We start from the raw sequence: 22,456 nt of genomic DNA on the forward strand, positions 1-22,456 counted from the left end.
CAAGTGGTGCAAAAACAGATCTTCCTTTGAGCAGTGGGTTTACTTGTGATCAGAAAATGACAATGAGTTATGATACCAATGTTTTAAAAGAACATGCATGGAAGGACAAGAATAAATCTTCAAGCTCATTGCCATTAGTACAATTTACGTAACAAACAAAAACTGAGGACATTAAAACTATATCAGCTTTTCTTTTCAACCTCCAAAGGTGTTTGAGTGAAACTGCAGGACAGGAAGCTAACATTACAATGTAATCTCTTCTGCCTGATAAATTACAGTGATGATTCCTTCCATGGGTCCAGCTATGTGTCAAGGGTCCAGTAATAATATCAGTGAAAACATATGGGAGGACAAATTAGTTTCTGATTTCTAAGCTCCTGCGAGAGTGTCAGCCGCCAGCTGTACTCACCACTCAGACTTTGGTTCCAATGATTTCAAAAGAATTGAACATCTGGAGTATAACCTGCAGCTGATGTTCTTGTTTTCATTTACCATGAGTGAGCAAAGGTTAATTTCTCCCCATAACCTTTAGTCCTACATTTCATAAAATAATTTTGCAGTAATTTTTGTACAATTGTTGCCGGGAATATATGATATTGAGAGGAGAAAATTCTTCTGACCTTGTCTTCACTGTAACTCATGGATTTTGTAACAGTTCCTCTAGTTCAGTTTAATAACTTTCTTTTAACCACATAATCCATTGCTCTCTTAGCAGCTCAAGGAACTGAATTATGTTATCTTAAGTCTTTCTTTTCCAAAAGGACATAAAATCTGTTTAATAATTTCAAGATTTATGCCCTGAATCCTCCTACATTATTTTCTCGAGATCTGGACAATGCATCAATGTTCTTTAGATGCTAATATATCCAAAAGGTGTTCGAAGAGCTCTAAACATAACTGGATTATTGACCATCACAGGGTTAACTGATATATTCTAACAATTGAAGTCCACCAATATGCAACTCGATACTTAACTAGCTATGGAAGTAATAACTTCATTTGATCAAGTATATTCAGGGAATCACTAATAATTAAAACCAATTTGTTCTTCCTTCGTTTTTGCTAATGGACGGCTGTTTATTCTGTACAATGCTTCGTATTTCCTTTGTTGATTTCACTACAGTCTACCAATTGTTCTTGGCTAGTCCTGTTTAATTTGTCAAGATCCTTTCGTAAATTACTTGTCTCCATTACACAAGCCAGTTAAACACATTAGCAAATCCAAGATCACTATAATACCATTAAAAATCAATAATGGGGCAAATCTTCCACTAAGACACGTCAGGTCTTTTGTAGAGCAGAGGCTGTAGCACAGCCTTCCACTTAGCAGAACACCTCCCATGGGACATCCACATGGCGTCCAAATGGGCAAGGTGAATTTCCACAGATTTCCCACCTCTCGAGCTGGGGAATCTGCCTGCTGAAGTCATGCCAGGTTAACCTGGCACAAGTACAGTAATCCTGGTGTATCCTCAAAGGACCATTGCAGAAATTCTCTAATCATAGCTCCACAAACCCTTTCCTTTCCTTTTCCAGGTCAGTTTTAAATCCACTTATCTAATTTCCCATTAATCCTCTTTATCGTAATCATCCTCAACATGAACCATAGAGCCAATAACTTGCAGACAGCACAGTCTGATATACAGAACACAGTTCCAGATGTCTGAAAACATAGAAACCCACCATCAAGTCACAGAGTTCAGTGTAATGGTTTATGATTTTTAATCTAGATCTTCCTCTCTTGGGCTTGGCAGCCCAAAGCAATGCCTGAATGAGCCATCACTTCTTATGTCCTGAAGTGCATCTTTATACCTATGTAATTTATAGACAGTCCCAGATTAAAATTGAATTTCACCCCTACTCTCTGCAAACCTCTGTGCTCAAATTATACATCACAATTTACATGTCAGCAGCAGCAAAGATTGACTGCTTGCAGTATCTAAGCAGCGCAGAATATTTAGAGCTGGCGAATTATGCCTGACATAGTAAAATAAAAGCAGACATATTTATGACAATGCAAAAGCAAAATATTGTTTATGACAGAAATTGGAAATAAAAAATGAAAATGTGCAAAGACTCACATCAGACAGCATCCACAGCAAGGCTCGGAGTTGGTCCAAGTGAGGACAAGGGAAGGGTGGAAGCACTTCTTATTCTTGTCATTTCCCACTTCACCACCCTCCATAATTCTCTGGATCATCCTTAGCTATTTTTGCCAAACCCTTATCTCCCCTGTTAGTAATCAGAAGGGACTGTTCCCTCCATGCTCTATTAGACCTTTCTGCCAATATCTTTCTACCTCCCCACAGCATCTTCCTGTGCAAGTGTAGGAGATGCAACACTAGTCCTTTTACTTTCTAACTTATTACTATCCAAGCATGCAAATGTTCCTTCCAGGTAACAGGCATTTCTTTCAACTTAGTGTGGTGTGTTTGTTGCCCGTGATACAATGTCCTCTACATTTCAAACACGTGATACAAATTTGATAAGTGTTTTATCGAACATTTGTTTTGGTCTGCTTGCAACCATAAACTGTTACCAATTTATTTCTCTTTCCCACTCCCAACTAACTTCTCTAGTCAAAGCAAGATATGGCAGATGGAATCTAATACAATAACTGAAAATGCTGGAAATACTCGGCAAGTCAGGCAGCACCTGAAAGAGAGAATAGTGAATTAAAAGGTCATTGACTTGAAATGTTAACTCTGTCAGTGTCTTCACTAATGTTGCTTGACCTGCTGAGTTTTCCCAAAATGTTCTGTTTTTATTTCTGATCTCTCTGTCCCCTGCCTCTTATGCCATTTGAGGTAAGTTGATACAAGCTTGAGGAACAGAACATGATCTTTCAATTTTGCATATTACTGTCTTCTGCACTTGAACTTGCTTATAGGAAACGTAGCTCATCACACATTCACAGTTACTGCTTGGATTAAATCAACTGTACATTAAAGGAGCATTTAATTTACAAGCAATTGCACCCTAAAGAGTAGGAATCAAATTTATTATTTTAAATTTTAAAAAAACTGATAAGTCAGGACATCCAAGGAAAATCATTAAAATCATGGAAAATGCTAGGGAAAAGAAAAGCTTTGAGAAAATGTCTGTAAACTATTTAAAATAGAAGACAAAGGTTTTTAGTGAATTATTTAAATCAAGCAATTATTGGAAAATAAACAGCATTAGGGACAGCAAAATGAAATTTTGAAAATCAATTATCTACTAAAATGAAACACATCGTACTTACATTATGAGCTTAATTCAGTGGAACATTTATTGTACTTATCCATTATGGAAAATCATAATTTCCTGAAACAATCAGATTGAAGTTTGTGAAAGTAACTTCATGAGGGTTGAGAGAGAAATTCGTTAGAAATGGGGAAGCCAACTTTTAGATCAGATTTAGAAAGAGAAAGGATTAACAAAGAGAGCTTCTCCTCTCTCTTTATATCTGAGCAAGCAGACATTTCAGCCTAATGTTTCATCTCCAGCAGTGCCACATTCCCTCAATATGCCACTGGAGTGACAGACTATTTTGTACTGAAGTCTCTGGAGTGGGACTGGCAGCCACAATCCCTTACTCAGAGACAAAGATGAACCACAGCTGACAGAAAAGCATAAAGCAGATGAAAACTCTTGGACTTCTCAATTTACTACTGCTCACCTTTTGCGAGTAAGCAATAAGTGCCATTACTCAGCATTACTCTGAAACAAAAAGCTGGGCAGGTTGCTTTGAGTGCCAGTTTCTAAGAGATCCTGAGGCATTTTATCATAATTTAAGCAAGCTAGTTCAATTCATTAGATGCCATCCTTGGTTCGGTGATAACTCCACAACCATTTTGTCTCAGAAGTGGAAAAAGTCCCTCTCCAGAGTACATCATCTAAGCTGACACAAAACAGTATTACACCAGTATAACAGCATCAGTGGTGTTGCCTTTCAAATGAGACATAAAGTGAAACTTTTTCTACTCTCTGAAGTGTAGATAAAAGTTAGTATGGCTTCACTTCAAATTTCTCCGTGGTGTCCTGTCAACATTTATCTCTCCACCAATATCATTAAAAAAAAGGCCACCCTCGCATTGCCACATATGGGATGTCATGAGTGCAAAATGGTGTTGCAACAGTAATCACATTTCAAAAAGCATTTAATTAACTATGATTCTGGAATGTCATGAGACTATGAAAAGGTGTATGTACATAAATGCACAGTCTTCCTTTGATGGTTACTACCAACATTTACTGGTAGAATGAACACAAAGTGATGTTCTTTCACATCCTTAGCAGAAATCTTAATCATGAAAGGAGATTGGATTTTCCAGATCACTTTGAAAGATGTTCTATATCAAGCATTCTCCATTTAAAATAATTGCATATGGTGCTGCTTGAAAGATGGCCTAATCTGATAAACCCCATGGTTCATTATGATTGACTGTCATCCTGGTAAACTGATGTCAGGATATTAATTCCACTTTTTGAATTTTGAAAATTTTTGAATACAATGTCTTTACACACAGATAAACTGAAATTAGTTTTTTGAAAGATTTATAATCCTATGAGAATGAGTAAGTGGGAAGAACAGGAATTAAATATGACATCGTCTTGTTCTACTGTTCTTAGCGAGGGTGTACTGCCTTACATCCACTCACTCAATTTTATCTGTCAAAATTGTCTTTGAAATTATTGACAAAATGTCACAACTTTGAGATCTAATGGGAGGACTATATTTTCCATGACTTGGTGTAGTTATGCAACAGATTTGAAGCCAGAAACTGAAACCTCTCTGAAACTTCATAGAAAGTGCTCCAAAACCTAAATTAAACAAAAGGCTAGAGTTTGTTGGATGCCAAGTCATCATACTGATATATTTACAATATATATCAGTATAATTCCAGGAAATTAAGCTGCAGCCCACTTATCATATTACTTAGATAACATCATAATTTCAAAGTGCAAAGAATAGTATGGATTCTGGGGATTGGCATAGATATTAAAACAGCAAAGAGGGAAAAAATGAAGGAAAATTGCAAAAATTAAATGTGATATGAAATATGAGAGATAACAAGATCAATGCAAGATGTTTTGGAATTACATTAGAAGGAAAAAAAAATGGGTTTAATTTAGTCCCTTCAAAAACAAAAGTGGGAGATGGCAAATGTTATCAAGAAAATATTACTAGAAAAACACTCTGCTAAATATATACAAATTCCCCAGCAATTGACGATTTCCAGAATCAAAATCAGGTTTATTATCACTGACTTGTATGTCATGAAATTTGTTGTTTTGCAGCAGCAGTACAGTGCAAAGACATAAATATCACCATAAATTATAAAATAACTAAATAATGCACAAAAAAAGAGGAATAATGAAGTAGTGTGCACGGATTCACGAATCATTCAGAAATCTGATAATGGAGGGGAAGACAATGTTCCTGAATCATTGAGTGTGGGTCTTCAGGCTCCTGTGCCTCCTCCCCGATGGTAGTAACGAGAAGAGGGCATGTCCTGGATTGTGAGGGTTCTTAGCGGTTGATGCCACCTTCTTGAAGGCACCACCTCTTGAAGATGTCCTCGATGGTGGGGAGGGTTGTGCCCGTGATGGAGCTGGCTGAGTCTACAACCCTCTGCAGCCTCTTGCGATCCTGTGCATTGGAGCCTCCATACCAGGCTGTGATGCAACCAGTCAGATTGCTCTGCACCATACATCAATAGAAATTAGCAAGAGTCTTTGGTGACATAATAATTCTCCTCAAACTCCTAATGGAGTAGAGCCATTGGCATGCCTTCCTTGTGATTGCAACAGTGAGTTGGGCCCAAGATAGATCCTCTGAGATGTTGATGCCCAGGAACCTGAAGCTGCTCACCCTTTCCACGGCTGACCCCTCATTAAGGACTGGTGTGTGGTCTCCTTACTTCTCCTTCCTGAAGTCCACAGTCAGTTCCTTGGTCTTGCTGACATTGAGTGCGAGGTTGTTGTTGCGACACCACTCAACCAGCCGAACTATCTCTTTCCTGTATGCCTCCACATCGCCATGTGTTGATTTTAAATAAAGTAGGTAAGCAAATTACAGAAGCTTTAGCCTTTCTCTGCCAAATGTACTTTGAAGCAGATATTGTCCATTTAGATTGGATAATTGCAAATGTCAGTGCATTATGTAAAGATGAGAGAAAGATGGTAGGAAATTATGTCTCTCTTGTTCAATAACAGTTTTGGGAAGCTATTGAATTCTATAATTAAGGACAGAGTTACTGAAAAGTTGGAAATATAAGCTGAGTAATAAAAGCTTACATTGTAAAGAGTAGAACAGGATACACTTGTATAATGGTTAAATTATTGGACTGATATCCAGAGGTCTAGATCTTGAAACTAGATTTTGATTTCCATCATAGCAACTGGTAAATTTAAAAATTCAAGTCATTAATAATCTGGAATAAAATGCTGGTATCAATAACACTAACTATGAAGTTACCAAATTATTATAAAAATTCATCTGGTTCACCAATGTCATTTTGGGATAAAAATCTGCTATTTTTACCTGGTTTGCTCCTAACTGCCCCCTGAAATGGCCTCATAATTCAAGGAGCAACTAAGGATGAACAAGAAATGCCAATTTTGTCAACGGCCTTCACATTCTGTGAGCAAATAAATAAAAATAACTTCTAACAAATCTATTTGAATTTTAGGGAAGTATCTGAATTAGTGGACAGGAGAACTGTTTATGGATATAGGTTATATGAACTATCAGAAGACAAATAGGAAGCTACAAGAAAATTATTGGTGTAATTCACGTACATTCAAACTGAAAGGAAATGACGAATAGAGTTTCATAAGGATCTGTGCTCAGGCCTTCTTCAGCATTTCTATTGATAACATAAAATGTTAAGGAGCTCCATACATCCAAGCTGGCTAATGATAGATTGGGGGTAAGATTGATCGCCCTAACAATGTGCATGGGGACCATTAAATTGTATTAGGCTGTGCCCGTCGTTCCAGTTAATTGCTTGCCAGCTAATCTGTTTGTCATGTACAACCACTGCTAACTGTGCAGTTGAGTGATTGTACATTGTGAGAGGCAAACTCTATTTAGAGCTAGTTTGCAAATCTCAAAGCTGCCTGCAATGCATAAAGTGGAGGTGCATTTTGATTGAATAAGTTAGCAGATTCTGTGATTATCTTTATCTCCTTATACTGATAACATTTCACTCTCTCGTCCTCAGAGGCTCATGGAGGAGAATTGCTCCCTAAGCACTGTGGGTAGATATGGCTTCCTGTTAAGATTCCTTCCCCTCCTCCTCATACTCCTTTTGGCAGTCTATCTGCGACTCATTCCCCAGTCAATCTCTGCTCCAAGGGGAGGCCTTATATATTCATGACTGGGAGCAACTGTCTCATGCAAAAGTCTTAAAGTCCTTCAGTACCTAGCACACCCTCCTAGTAGCCTTTAGCAATTTTAAAGAGCCTAAAAAAGACAAAACATTTGTCAAACTATAACAGAGCCCAATCAGCAACTAAACTGAAACTGGATGATGACCCCTATAAATTGTACTGATGGAGGTCCTTCCTGCTGTTAACTGCTCATGAAAAAGATAGAATCAGGCAAATGAACATCAAATCAGCACAGCATACTGGTTGCCTTCATCATTCAACATTTTACTAAGAATACCTAAGAACAACGCTTTAGATTTGAGTTTTGTGCTGAAAAGGTTTGTGGCATAAAGGTAGTGCTAATGGGAGGATAAAATTACAAGTAGACATTGATGGATTACTTGTCAGAAAAACTGGCATATGAATTCCAGCACAGGCAGGCGTGAGGTCATCCATTTTGGATAAAAATACAGAGAATAGAGGCATTTTTAAATGATTCAAGCTCAAAGGCTAGAATATAAAGGGAAGGAAATTTTGCTGCAGTTATTCAAAAGATTGGTTAGATCCATACTGGAGGATGCTACCTTAGTGCTACATAAAGGAGTTAGAAGGAATGAAAGCAAATACCGCATTTGTCCTACTGTCTCCTTTTCGAAATATGCAGAGCAGACAGATCACAATTCCAATCAACATGTTGAATATGCCACATGCAGGGCTAAGATGGAGTGCAGCTCAGATTCATCAGAAGGTTCCTGTGACTCCAATGATTTTGTTAATAGTAGATACAATGTATTCTTGTTTTCCCCGCAACATGGAATGTTGAGGATTTAATGGAGGCAAAAAAAAAGGGAAAGTTTGGACAGGTAGAAAGAGACTTTTACTGCTGCTGGTGAAAATAAGGTTGAAACCATTGCCAGGCCATTCAGGGAGAATCTAGGAAACATTTTGTGAAGGGTGATGGAAGTGTGCAATTCTCAGCCACAAACAAAACTACTGATGTTAGTTTAATTAATTACTTTAAATTTCGGATTGATTAGGTTTTTTTCTTGCCAAACTTATTATGAAACCAAAAGAAATATGCTGCATTTGGTGGACATCTGAAGTAGAAACCAAAAATACTAGAAGCTCTCAGCAGATTAAACAGCTTTCGGAGAGAAACAGAGCAGACATTTCAGACCAATAACCTTTCATCATGCGTTCAGATGAAAGGCTATTGATCTGAAAAGTTAATGTTATTTCTTTCCATGTATATCCTGCCTGACCTGCTGAGCACTTCCAAAATTAAAATGGCTGGGGATGTGGAACCAGGTTTTGTATATTGTCAGGATAAGGATCAATAAGAATCTCATGGAACAACAGAAAAGAATCGAAAGAGTGGATGTCATATTCCTGTTTCTGTGTTTGTCCCTTGCCAAGATGGGACTTATTACTTATTTGGTACATATTCATTGGTAACTTTCTTTAGGGTTTTACTATTATTGACAAAAGCATCAGAATGATGGTAGTGTGCTTACAAATAGTAAATGCTCAGAAAACCCTCTTTTACTTGGGAAAAGTTTCCATTTCATAATAAACACTGTACTGAACTTTAAATTTTAGCATTCTCTTGTTAAAATATGATAAATAAACAATTTAGGCATCAACATATCACACCTTATTAACAGGATGATTTCAGAATGCTGTGTCTTTTAGCTTAACAAGTGAAAGTATCCAGTGCCACGTAAAGGGGCTATTGGAAGGAATGAAAGCAATTACCACATTTGTCCGACTGTCTCCTTTTCAAAATATGCAGAGTAGGCAGATCACAATTCCAATCAACATGCTGGCTGTGTCAAACTGGACCTCACTGAAGCAGCTTACATCTTATGTTCAACAAATACACAGAATAAAGCTTTAATTAGTACCCTACCCCAAACCCACACATACTTCTGCTCTATTTAAAGAGATCATCAGCAGTTGGCGGTTAATAACAAGGGAGCATTGGTTTGAGCAAGCTGTTGTGGTTCAGTGCTTCTGAAATATCTACACTCAGATGTACAAGGAGCTCAAAGTGTTTTTGTTGGCTTCAAGACTCTGCCATATCCAGTTGCTTCAGCATGCCTCTTGGTGTGCAACATGACAAGAGAAAAGAGGCATGGACACACAGTGGGACAGCCTGCTGTGGGGGCGGGGAGAAGGGACATTACCATGAGGTCATAGCCACCAGGGTCAATTAAATTCAATTTTTCTCTATTCATTAAAATATCCCACAGCCATAGCTATAACTATACAGCCATGCAAGGGCAGCTTTCCCAGTGCTTGATAAGGTCTCAGTGGCAATGAACTTCTATGTGTTGGGCTCCTTCGGGTGTAGGACTGAGGCATACCCCAGCCTCATAACACCATGACATAAGGGAGCTCACAGTTCCTCTCTAATCCAAGAGAAAGCTGAAAACATCCAATTCTCCCTTGCAAGAGAGAATGGCAGAGTGGGTACACAGCTTGCCCAGAATTGCATGCTTCCCAATGGATGCCACAAACTACACACACATTGCTTTGAAAGCAGACGTACTGCAACCAGAAGGATTTCCACTTTCACACCCACATACCTGTTGCAACACAGGAAGGCCCATTTTGCCCATTGGGTCTATGCAAGCAGATGAATCCCATCAGTCCAATTCCCCTTCATCTTATTTGGTATTGGTATTGATTTATTATTGTCACTTGTACCAAGGTACAGTGAAAAACTTGTCTTGCATACCGTTCATACAGGTCAATTCATTACACCGTACATTGAGGTAGTACAGGGTAAAAACAATAACAGAATACAGAGTAAAGTGTCACAGCTACAGGGAAGTGCATTGCAGGTAGACAATAAGGTGCAAGGTCATAACAAGGTAGATTGTGAGGTCAAGAGTCCATCTCATCATACAAGGGAACCATTCAGTAGTCTTATCACAGTGGGATCGAAGCTGTCCTTGAGCCTGGTGGTATGTGCCCTGCAGTCCTACAATATATTCTCTCTCACATGCCCATCAACTCCCTTTTCGCTTTCTTTAACCCACATGGGCAATTTACAATAGCCATTCAATCTACCATCACCTCTTTGAGATGTGGGAGGAAACTGGAGTAGCTGGAGGAAACCCATGTGCCCATGTTCAAACTCCAACAAAATACATCCGAGGTCAGAATGGAACCAAGGTCCATGGAGCTGTTAGGTAGCAAGGGTAACTGTTGTGTCATTGTGACCATTTACTTGGTGTGCAACCATGGACAATGCATCACGATGGTCATTGCAGTCCACCATGATGATCAGTGCCTGGTATCCAGGCAGAAATTGTATTGGATTCATTTGTGGAAGTCTGCTGTGCCATTAACATCAAGTCAAGGGCTACAACTTGACATGACTCCTAACTCTGGTGTGCAACTCACTCCCATGTGGGTAGGGTATCAACAATGAGTCAAAAAACAAACTGCTGGAGGAACTCAGTGGGTCAGGCAGCATCTGTGGAGGTAGAGGGATGATTGACACTTCAGGTTTGAGACCCTGCATCAGAACTGAGAGCACCCAGCCAAGTTATCTCCCTCTCTGCACAGATCTTGCCTGACCCACTGAGTTGCTCCAGCAGATTGCTTTTCTGCTTCAGGTTACAGCACCTGCAGCCTCTTGTGCAACAATGAAAGCCATGTTGTGTCACAGAACACAACAGAGAAAACTACTGACATTTTCAAATATTCTGCTGCCTAGATTGCTTTGGAAGAGCCCAGAAACACATGCTGGAATGAATCTTGAGATGCATAACTATCTCAACATGGGCTCAACCCTCACCACAGGCTGACTGATGAGGAATTATGGTCCAGAAAAAAGCAGCAAAGAGAGGAGGCCATAGAAATAGCCTCCTTTTGGATGGAATGCAAACAAAGAGTACTGGAAATACTCCACAGATCAGGCAGTGACTGTAAGAGAGAGAAACAGAGTTAACTCAATAGGTCGATGATCTTTCACAAGAATTGGTTGGTTTTGACATAATCTGGTAAAGCTGAATTCAACAATTTCAGGTAACTAACACTGAATGTGCCTATTTTCATCTTCATACCATGCACAGCACAGCCCCCAAACTCAACAATGAATTTAACAATTTCAGATAACCAGTAGTTCCAGTCTGTATCAGAACTGGTCAGTTCTGAAGAAAGGTCATCAACCTGCTATGTTAACTCCATTTTTCTGTCTCTACATAAGCTGCTTGACCTGATGAGTATTTCCTGCATTTTATTTTAGATTTCCAGCAACAGTAGTTTTTTGGCTTTTTGACGTTTTTGGGGGAATGGCTGTCCATGACAAATTAAACTGATTGCTTTAGCAATGATCACAAATCCCTCTGTTGATTACTAAACCTGCATCCATCTGACCACACAGCAAAAATAAAGATCACCACAAAATAAAGATGATATTTCACACCATGCCACAAGCCATAACATTTCAATTAATGAACCTTGTGCATGTATTTAATGCCTTACTTTGTGCCGTGGGGCTCCTATGCAGTGCTACCCCACTCGCTGTAGCATGCATTCTCCTCAGAAATAGGGTTGTGAGTTGATGTGCATCATGGAATGTGTTTAAGTAGTGTGGTTGTCATGGTTGAATAGCCACATGTGTGCAAGCTTGAATTATGCGTGCGAAGCTTACGTAAGTGAAATGACACCAGAGTATGCATTTTAAGATACAAGATTGCTGGGAGGTGCATAATGATGGTGTGGTGCATTGAGTAGTGCTGCAGACTATTAGTGTAGTTGGTGGGATATCAAATTTGAAGATCATTCACTGATCCTGACCACACCTGTAAGGTCATCGAATATCTTTGCAGCACTGCATCTAGGTCCCATTGCACTTGGCTCCAGGCATTTGCATTTTATACCCACAGAGCCTCTGGATCTTCCACAGATAGACTGCATCACTCCTCCAGCAAGCAACCAGAGCAACATAAAAGACTGAATCCCATTCTCAACTGTGTGGTGTAATGCCTGTTTGACCAAGTCAAATTTACCTTGCAGTCACTCCCACTACTCTTTCAAAGCCAAAATTTACACTACCTTTAAAATTTGTATGCTTGCATTAAGTAGTCTAGCTGCAATCGTTGGTGGCCACTCTTCAAATTAGACCACTTTGTTGCTGAGGGAATAGCTAACTTAAAAGAATGGTTAGTGAGGGCTGTGTGCTACAATCACTTTAATGATCGGGCAGCACACAGATTGCTTGCTGCTTACATTGGGTTGAATGGGTGTGGCGTAATCAAGCATCATGATCTCTGCATCCGTTTATCAGTGCTATTAAATTCAACCTCAACAAATTCTCCAAAGAGGAGATTACTAACTCTTGTTGGCAGATTAGCTTGCAATGCGAGTAATGAGGGCAGCAGGAAAAATGCCAGAAGGGGGCCACGTTAGGGAGAAGAAATGTTATGTAGCTTCAGGATAAAAGTCTCTTGAATGGACTTCCCCAAGAGAGGCAAAATATAACAATTATTTTTTTAAAAATGACTTTACTTTCCATATACTCGTACAGTTTAACTGATGTAAATGCATGATCACTGACTGATTCATAATTTAATTTACTGAACTGGTAAATGGATCCAATTTTTTTTATATCATTTGAAGAATTAAACTCTTTAATCAATATCAACTTGGACATTATATAAGTATGATGAATAGTTGTTAAGTGTATCAAATTATTTTCAGTATACAATTATATACATGTTAACCACATGGTATGACAAAATTATTGAAACAATTTGTAATACATGACAAAATGATAATTTTACTAATCATATCATGAAGATATATACTGCTATTGCAGTTCCCAGATTTTTGAGTGGACCTTTTAAAATCCACAAGAGTTGATAAAAGGAAGTTGAGCTTTCTGAAGACAGCCTTCTTTAGAGGAGATGCAAGGGTTTCAGCTGAGATCAAAGCAGTCAGCTAGGCCAAGAATGTTAACAGATGGAGCACAAGAGCAGAAAATGTACTCGACTGCAGATAATTCTGCATGTGTACTTTTACAGATCATCAACTGACAGAATTTGCTCTTTAGCATGAAGGGATATTACTATTAATAAACAAGTTGATAAGCTTTTCATAAATGCACAAGCATTTTAAGATATTTCTGTAACTCTCACTATAGTAGTAAGATAAAATTTCTTTACATACCCTAGTCCTTGGCTTCCATTCCTATTTATCTGGCTTTTGCTCTGTTTGTTTCATGTACTGTTTAGCAATGTACACTTAATAAGAATTCTGAAAAATTGAAAGAACTGGATCTTGCTGGCACAGTTCCCACACCCATCCCCCCCCCTCCCCCCCAACAGACAGACAGACACACACCTGGAATTGCATCTACAGTATGTTCCAAGACCTCACTTCCCTACTTACCCATTGTGGAAATGGAGGGCCAATCTTACTGGCCTGAAGGATCCCAAATTCTGAACACTAGCAGGGCCATGCCCTCATAATGCCCCAAAAGGTCTGACAGCCAACAAAGCCCCACTCCAGCTACACTTGCTGTAAAGGAGTGAGGGATTTTTATTAAGTGTTCAAATGTCTTCATTCAAAAACATTTAAAATATACTAAAATTGAAGTAGTCAAATTTAAAAATAAACTGACTAAAATAATTAAAACACTAATTTAAGTTAAATATTTTTCAAATAAACTTACCTTCCACTTTGCTTCCTGATCTTTGGCATTACGCTCCCAGTCTACTAGGAATTGCAACCATCTTCTGAATCTGTCAGTAAGTCTGAAACTTGTGCACTTGACAATACCTGCATTGAAGTTCCAGACTTACTGTTACTTCTACAGCTAAATGTAGGTGGTACCAGGGTTAACAGTCATGATCTGGGCCATAATTTTGTTTGCTGGTGCTGGAGTTCACAAAGCAGGCTCAACAATAAGATGTACTGAATTGAACCACCATGTAAACACTGAACAGACTACACACCCTGTGAATCCATCATTATAATAATGGAGAACTGTTACTTTGCATTATTAATTTGTATTTTTTGCTTTCTAAGAATTCCACACTAATAATTGATATAACATAACGCCATACATTGTTGTTAATAGCAAAGATCACTGCTCAGTAACATGCACAAAGCAATCTAGCAATAACTCTTGTTGCAGATGGGCAGATTCATTGAACAATGTCAACATGTAGTGTGAACTACAGAAATGCAGAAACCTAAGAAAGCAAACCACTGCTTCTTCATCAACATCCAACCAAAATAACTGATGCATCATAATCCAAAATAATGACAAAAACCATCACTATTTTCAAAATTACATGTGTGCATACATCTAGATTTACTGGATAATGAATTTAATAGTGGTATATTAGATTGTGATGAGAGCTCAGAACAGGACTATTTTACTCTCTTTTTTGATGCATATATTCTGTATTTTTTTTCATGGATTTAATAAAAATATTGTAAAGAAAACAGGACTATAAACATGATTGTGGACTAATAGCATGATCATTTCTCTACTACAGGTGTCATAGTCATCACGGTGAAGAAATAATAAAGTGTGGCTCATATCATGAGAACCTCTTCGCAATGAAAACTCTTCACGAATTTACGCCAAAGTCATTAGCAAACAACAATGAATTTTTTTTTAAACTTTAGTATAAAGATATAGAAGTTTTGTAGAATTACATATTCCTTGTCAACCTCACAATTTAACTGAATTGTATCTTTGTTGCCTTTGATTCATTGCACAAATGTGACTAATTATTAAAAGTACAGCAGTTAGTGCAATAATTCATCTCCTTTAAACCTTCAACATGAATCAGATTTTATTTATTTTCTTAGCATCCTGGTTCATTTTCCATTATTCTTTATCAATATCTCCAATTGTACAAAGGAATCAAACTCAATTACATTAAGGTGTCCTCACACTTTCAAGTGCCTGGTATTCAAATTGAATACACTAGGTAGATCTATCACTTTCAAAAAAACACTAATTTGTATAAATGTAGCATTTGCAAATGTTAACTTAGAGAAAATGATCACTTGCTTACCTATTTCTGATGTCCAGCAGCTGTTTTATCTTGATCTCTCCTTTGGTCTTTCTTTCTGTCTTTCACTTCCGTTTATCCCTCTTTAATTCTTTCATGCATTTCTTTGGTTTAAGAAGTCCAAAACAAACCAGTTTTGAATCGCAACATCCTTCACCTATGGATGCTTGGAAAATGGCTGATTCACCCAAATCTTGAGTTAAGTCATTTATCAGACATCTGGGATGACTATCCAAAACTGTCTAGGCCTGAGATTATGCTAATGAGTAAACTAACACCAATACTAGGGTCTTTATCAGAAAGTGGTTTGTCTTGCATAAAGCAAACCTCAAGCCATATTTTTGGTTGTGGTCAAGCCAGCACCAAATGGTAAGAAATTAGCTTGTTGAAAAAGAATATCAATGGAGCCAAGAGGAGAATTAATTCAGGTATACCTTCCCAGTTCCATAGTATTTCTCTGGATCCCCTCTACATCCCCACACTCAGGACTTGCCCAAGGACTGCTGTTGTTGATGGCATGGGGCTGACATTTTATACTTCCACTGGAGACACTGCCCATGGAGGTGAAACAGCCTCATATGCAAATGAGGCCCTACAGTAATTAGATATGATCTTCCAGCTTCAAGTGGAACGAACATTTCCTATACCCATTCAGTGCTTTAGAATTGTTTGAAGAAACTGTTAGCACCAAAGTCAAATGGAAAGATGAAAAGATGTCAATACATTCAAAAATGCCAGAAAAAATGGGATTCTGATACAATAAATGAGTAATTATCAAGGAAGTCAATTCAGTTTGTGTGCAATACCTTCTGAATTATTCACCAGAAGAATGTAACCTTATGAAGAAAGAATAGTAATATTGGTTGACTGACTTTGCATATAGATTTTACATGTAGATATCCAAAAGAATGTGAAAGTTTGTTATTATTGCTGAACAGAAGATTTTAGAACAGAACTGTTTTAGTTTCAGTGATAATTTGTTGTAGAATTGTCATAAGGATTAACTGCAAATATATTGATCCATAACCCTTAGCACATTGTCTAATGATGATGTTAAGTGTGATCTTCCATAAAGCAACAGCTTCAGCTCTTCAAAGTTCCAGATGTTTCATCTATGTACATGCATTACAATCCACAATCAACAATCATATTTGTGCTTTAGATTCTGATGTGAAATCTCTATGACAACGCAGTCAGAAAGATGTGAAACATGATGATGCTGAAAGTGAACCTGAGAAATTATCATCTTCTGCTCTCATTGTTAGACTTAACTTGAAGTGCGTCAAATTTATTCAAAAATTCTTGCAAGATCAAAGAAATCCACATGACATTTGTACTTGGAGATCATTACAGATGTAGAGGTTTTCATTGGATTCCAGTGGCGTCAAATCCATTTTTTTTCTGTTATGCTTTGTTTGGTTTTTCATTTTCCTGTCTTATGTGCTTACTTAATGTCAATATGACTAATTTTTGGATATATGCAGCCAAATCTTGAAGTGGTAACTTTTTTTATTTACATGATGGAATTGGACCTGGACAACCAGGAGGGCTATTCACTCTCGATGCTTTAGCCAGGGACAATATTTCAAGGAATTTTAAATAAAAAAAAGCCATATATTGTCAAACCACAAAGATGTTTATTTGGAATAACATTGCAAACAGGAATGAGTCAAACAACCAACATTTGCTTTTTTTTTGGGAAAATATTTGGCAGGACATCAACTCCCTCCTCTTCATTAAGAAAAAATCTTTGTTTCCAAAAATCTACCAGAAAAAAGGGGTAGGCAAAAAGACCCTCATTTCAAAGGCTCATCCATAGACTGACAGTGCCAGTGGTGCTCCAGTTCCTCAGAATTGAAATATTACATCTGGATTAAGAGCTGGATTACTGCTTAAAGTGTAAATGAGACTGCTGTGATGGGATAAATGAGATTACATGATATATCAGAGATTGCTTTATGTATAAGCTCTGCAATTCCTGTTGACTGCTTGAAATCCATCAGAAAAAAACAAAATTTCATGGCAGTAGAATGATTCTCCCAAAAGACCTTCACAATGAGTTTCAATACAGCATACAGGGGATGTCCACATGTAATCTTATTCAGAATCCAAAATAGCTTAGTTTATTTTGTTCTTAAGTCCTTCTGACTGCAGCAATCCATTTGTAAACAAATTCAGTCTCTCCAGCATTGAAATTTCCAATGGTTTTAATCTTTTCCTACAGAAGGAATTCTTATCTTCTCACAAACTTGCAAGCATAAGTTGTCAGGTTGAGAGGATGCTGAGATAAAAAATCATCCCCAATTTTTCAAAAGGCTGTGTAGAATGGCTCATGAATGCTCAACTTAGTGCTGAATTGAAGACTAAATTTGAGTTGGCATTACTGCTGTGATGCCTTCTAAATGTAGATTGAGATGCCAAAGAGGGGAAAAGAAAACTCTATTCAATTTTAGGAAACATCAACCATTAATTTCTTAATGTTTATGTATCACATATAGATAAATATCCTTTTATATGTATAGTTACTCCCAACAACTAGCAGTACATATGTCCACTGATAAAGTCACCTCATGAGTAATATAATTTTGTTTTCCAGTAATGGTATATAGCAGGTTAAGCTTTCAAGACTTCTCAGAATTAAATGGTTGACAAATGAATAGTTTGATGTCACAGAAAACAGATGTCTGGTGGACTTACAATCAGTTAATTTACTTGGAAGAAAAATCAGACACTCCCTGTTGCAGCTCTGTGATCCTGCCCACCTGCTGAGCAAAAGCAACAGATACACTCTGGTATATCTCCCCCTATATTTCTTCCACAGAACCAATATTCCATTTCCTCATTAACTCTAAGCCAAATAGAAAAGCATTTACTTTTTAATTAAAAAATACTTGCAGTATATTTTGCAATAAATTTTAAAACATTGCTACCACATGTTGATTTTCATCTTTATAACATGCATCATAGAAAATGCAATCCACAGGGCTACTAATATTAAGTTTACAAGAGAATAAAAAACATGGAGTAGATTTTCACCTTTGCCTGGATGGTGATCTGATGATCGTCCCATACTAATTATATAACCTGCTTAAATTTCATTCCACTAATTTCAATATGGGTTTCAGTAAGGGAATTTGATAATTTCTGCTAGGTTATCATCAGGCAATTGAAGAGAACATCTATTTTGTGCTTGTGGCCAGTTCCATTGTGATGGAAGCATTTCAACCTTGGGGAAAAAAAACTAGCAGCATTATTGCAGCAAACAGTTGTCATTTAAAAATTCTTGTATTTGCTAAAGTTTTGGCATTTTTGTAACACAAAGTAATCAGTATGTTGGATAATACTAAAGACAGTGGACAGGTGACTGAATTTAGAATTTACACTGAGCTACAAATTATATAAATGTCAAGTTATCTTTGATTCAAATAAATGATTTTGCAACATGTAACTCCCCAAATAAAAAAGACATTGCTATGTCAACAAAAATTCACATCAGCAATGCTCGCAAAGAATGGAGCCCCCTTATTGAAAATGGGGAGGCTCTATTTAAAATACTTTCAAACCATTTAATTCTGACAGCACACTTTCACTGTTCTCATGTATGGCATCAAATTTTAAATGTGGTACTGTACACGCAGAATAAATGCATATAGAAATGGCTCCATTGTAATACTGCAACGAGCTACCAAAATCATTCACAAAGTATATGTTATGCAAATTAAACTGTCACCACATTTCTTAGAATCTTATACCAATAACAGCACAGAAGGTGGCCATTTGGTCTATTGAGTTCATACCATCTTCCAGGAGAGCAATCTCATTAATCCCATTATCCTCACAACTCATTCTCTCTCACACAAGTCCACCAACTCCACTTTGATTCTTTTTGCCAAATTAAACAACACTACAATTTACAGTAAACCAATTAACCTACTATTAGTAAATCTTTGGGATGAAGAAAGAAATAGAAGGAAATCCACATGGTCGAAAAAAGAACATGCAAACTCCATACAGACAGCAGCAAGGTCAGGATTTAATCCAGATCCCCGGAGCCATGAGGCAGCAGCCCTAATTGCTGCACCACTGTGCCACATGAGGTGGAATTAGTAGTGCAAATTTTTCTGAAGCTTTCATAAAATACTTAACTTCACATATGACTGAGTTTGAGACAATACAATGGGAATCACCCTTCATCATTCATAGTTTGATTAAGTAAATATACTTTGAATATTGTTCCTGACAATTGTGATAATATATTATTAGGTGAAAGCAATCTTCTAAAAAACTCGAAGTCTTTATAATGTGATGAATATATTCACTGAACCCATTATTTAAATATATTTCCCACAATAAAGCAGCACAGGATTCCATTAAATGTGTTTTCAGGAGTTACTCTACAATAATTGAGTCAATCTTCGGTCATTAAACATATGTGAAAAAACAAGTGTATTTCTCTGTGGTTACAAATCTTTATCTTTGCCTGTGGTGCAAGCTGTTTCTCTTTAATTAGTTTTATATTGAAACTTGAATGACAAAACTAGCTCTAGTAATGTAGAAACTGCATGATACAAAACATTTAACAAAATCCACAATGAAAATGAGCACCTTCACACTAGTTGTTCATTGGCTAAAACTTTTCAAGCCAGAATCGGATTTTGTTAAATTATGTTGTATCTCTAAGATGAACAAACACAAATCTTTTTTCACTTATGATTAAATTTACACTGTAAAAACAGTTCAAAAACATTGTTTAATATTTAGGTTTAATATAAACCTGTCAACTGTACAGAACTCTTTTGTACACATTATTAAAGCAAATATATAGAAGATACATTTCTATGGATGTTGGCAATTAGCACCAGGATTCTCCACGCACAAAAACATAATTAAACATTTCATCTGCTTAGAATATGGCACAATCATAATCTTTACTGTGCACCATAAAATATTTACACATTTTAAATGGGAGCAAATACTTCATTAATAAATTAAGCTCTTTAGCAATATGTACATTATTTTTTGTATATAAATGCTTAAATTGCCAGGGTATCTAATGTATAAAAGCAGTTATCCAGACAAAACTGTTGATATTACTTTTAAACCCAAATTTAATAAACTGTGAATGGAATAAAAAAACCTAGAAATATGAAATAGTATCTCTGATCTATGACATTGAATGGAGAATATTGTGGAGGAGAGAATCAAAATGATAAAAAAATGAAAAGATCACTGCAAACCAACAGTATCCTGTTCGTAAATATTTAGCAAAATTGTTTTAATACAGAATAAGTTTGTCCTTTTTCGCCTCTGTACATTTGTTTATGTATATTTTACATGAAAGAGTGTGTCTACACTGCTGACAGAGAATCTGGCTCATTGGCAAGTCAGATTCATTAAATTATTCCCCAAGTGTTTTGCCACAAATTTATCTTACATTAATAAGCATTTCCATTCTATTAAGGTTCTTAATAAGCTTATCTGATAGTGGCAAGGCAGTTATGAGTTTGATTAGAATCCAACAAACTCCAATTTACTGAGGTCACTGGTTAATGTTTATGAGCTCATAGGTAGGATAAAAAAAATCACCTTACCCGAAACTGAAAGTAACCAAGGATAACATTTCCCACTGTAGACAGTAAATGCCGGGGCATGTCTATGGTTTATCCATATTCACCCATGTTTGGATGAGATGTTCCCTTGATTTTTCTTATGTACATGTGCAAAATGGAATTTTTTTTCTGCTTTATAATTTGCCAGTGTGCACAAGCAATTCAAATAGCTAATGTAAAATAAACCAGACAATCCTGTGTGCCTAATTACTCCAAAAGTTCAGTTTGTTAATGCTGCACTGTTTGGACCTGAGGTAACCAAAAAAACTACAAAGGCTGGAAATGTGATCAAGAAATGAAGATATAAATAAGCACATGCATTTGAACCTTGGATCACAATACAAAAACATAATTGCCTAAGCACAGTCACTTACCTGCGATACACAATCTTATCTGTGCATACATCACATCAATCAGTAACATTTCAACTGCTGTAGTAATTTTGCTGTATACCAGGCCAGCAATTTAAATGTAAACACATTGACGAGCACTGCACATATTATGTTCAAACAGAGAAAACCTAAAATTTTGGAGGAGAAGCTTTGACCAAGAACTGAATCAGTAAATTCCCTTATTAACACGCTGTTTATAAGTTTCTGAGGTGATAAGCTGGTGTTCAAGTAGAGAGTGATTAAATCTATTGACCCTTTCTTGCATGTCTTGTTTTTGATAAGAAACTAAAAGATGATAATAGAAAATTACCTGAGAAGTTATGTGACAATTCAAAAATTACTTGTTAAGTTTTTGAACTGACGTATTACTTCTTACAGACATGAAGATGGGAACAGTAGATGGTACTGATGAGGAGACCAAGTAGCTTGGTCAAATTTTGATGAAGGATTTTGAAATACTGAGAAGAGATATCATTTGTTACAGCTGTATGTACAGTTCATACTATGACACATGCTGAATGCTAATATGATATTTTTAAGAGATGAGTGGGTTGAAGCTGGGTTGTGATGTCAGTTGCACTTAAGCTATGGGGCAGAATTTAATGTTGCTTAGGTGGGTTGCAAGTCCCACCTGACTTTCAATTCCATCTAAGTTAATGGAAATGAAAATCAGTGAGTGTATATAAAGAATGGTCAATTTGTCTCAAAAGCCAAAGTTCACCCCTAGGATTGGTGACAGTTTTGAGAGGTAAAATGGCCTTCCATAGCATAACACAAATCCAATCTCACTGCTCACTAAGAGGATGAACTTAAAAAGCCTACTAAATATTTAGAACCTAAAGACCTCAAAACAGAGCAACCACAAGCTCCCAGCTAATTTTGTTATGAAAAGACACTTTTGCACCAATTGCCTGTGACTTGAGGTACATACTGTGTACTGTCTATTACTGGCCTTTATAATTATTAACAGCAGCATGGATTCAATTCGGAAATAATAAATGTAAACTCACAAAGGTGAACATTTACAAAACTATACCCTGGCATTAAGCAA

General features: G+C 37.0%; 1 protein-coding gene across 1 annotated transcript in view; it reads right to left on the reverse strand.

Moving 5' to 3' along the window:
• LOC127571379 (A disintegrin and metalloproteinase with thrombospondin motifs 9-like) overlaps positions 1-22,456 on the reverse strand; it is a 205,506-nt gene that overhangs the window by 83,692 nt on the left and 99,358 nt on the right. The window lies entirely within an intron of this gene.

This window comes from Pristis pectinata, chromosome 6 (genome assembly GCF_009764475.1).
Source record: "Pristis pectinata isolate sPriPec2 chromosome 6, sPriPec2.1.pri, whole genome shotgun sequence".
Classification (NCBI taxonomy): Eukaryota; Metazoa; Chordata; class Chondrichthyes; order Rhinopristiformes; family Pristidae; genus Pristis; species Pristis pectinata.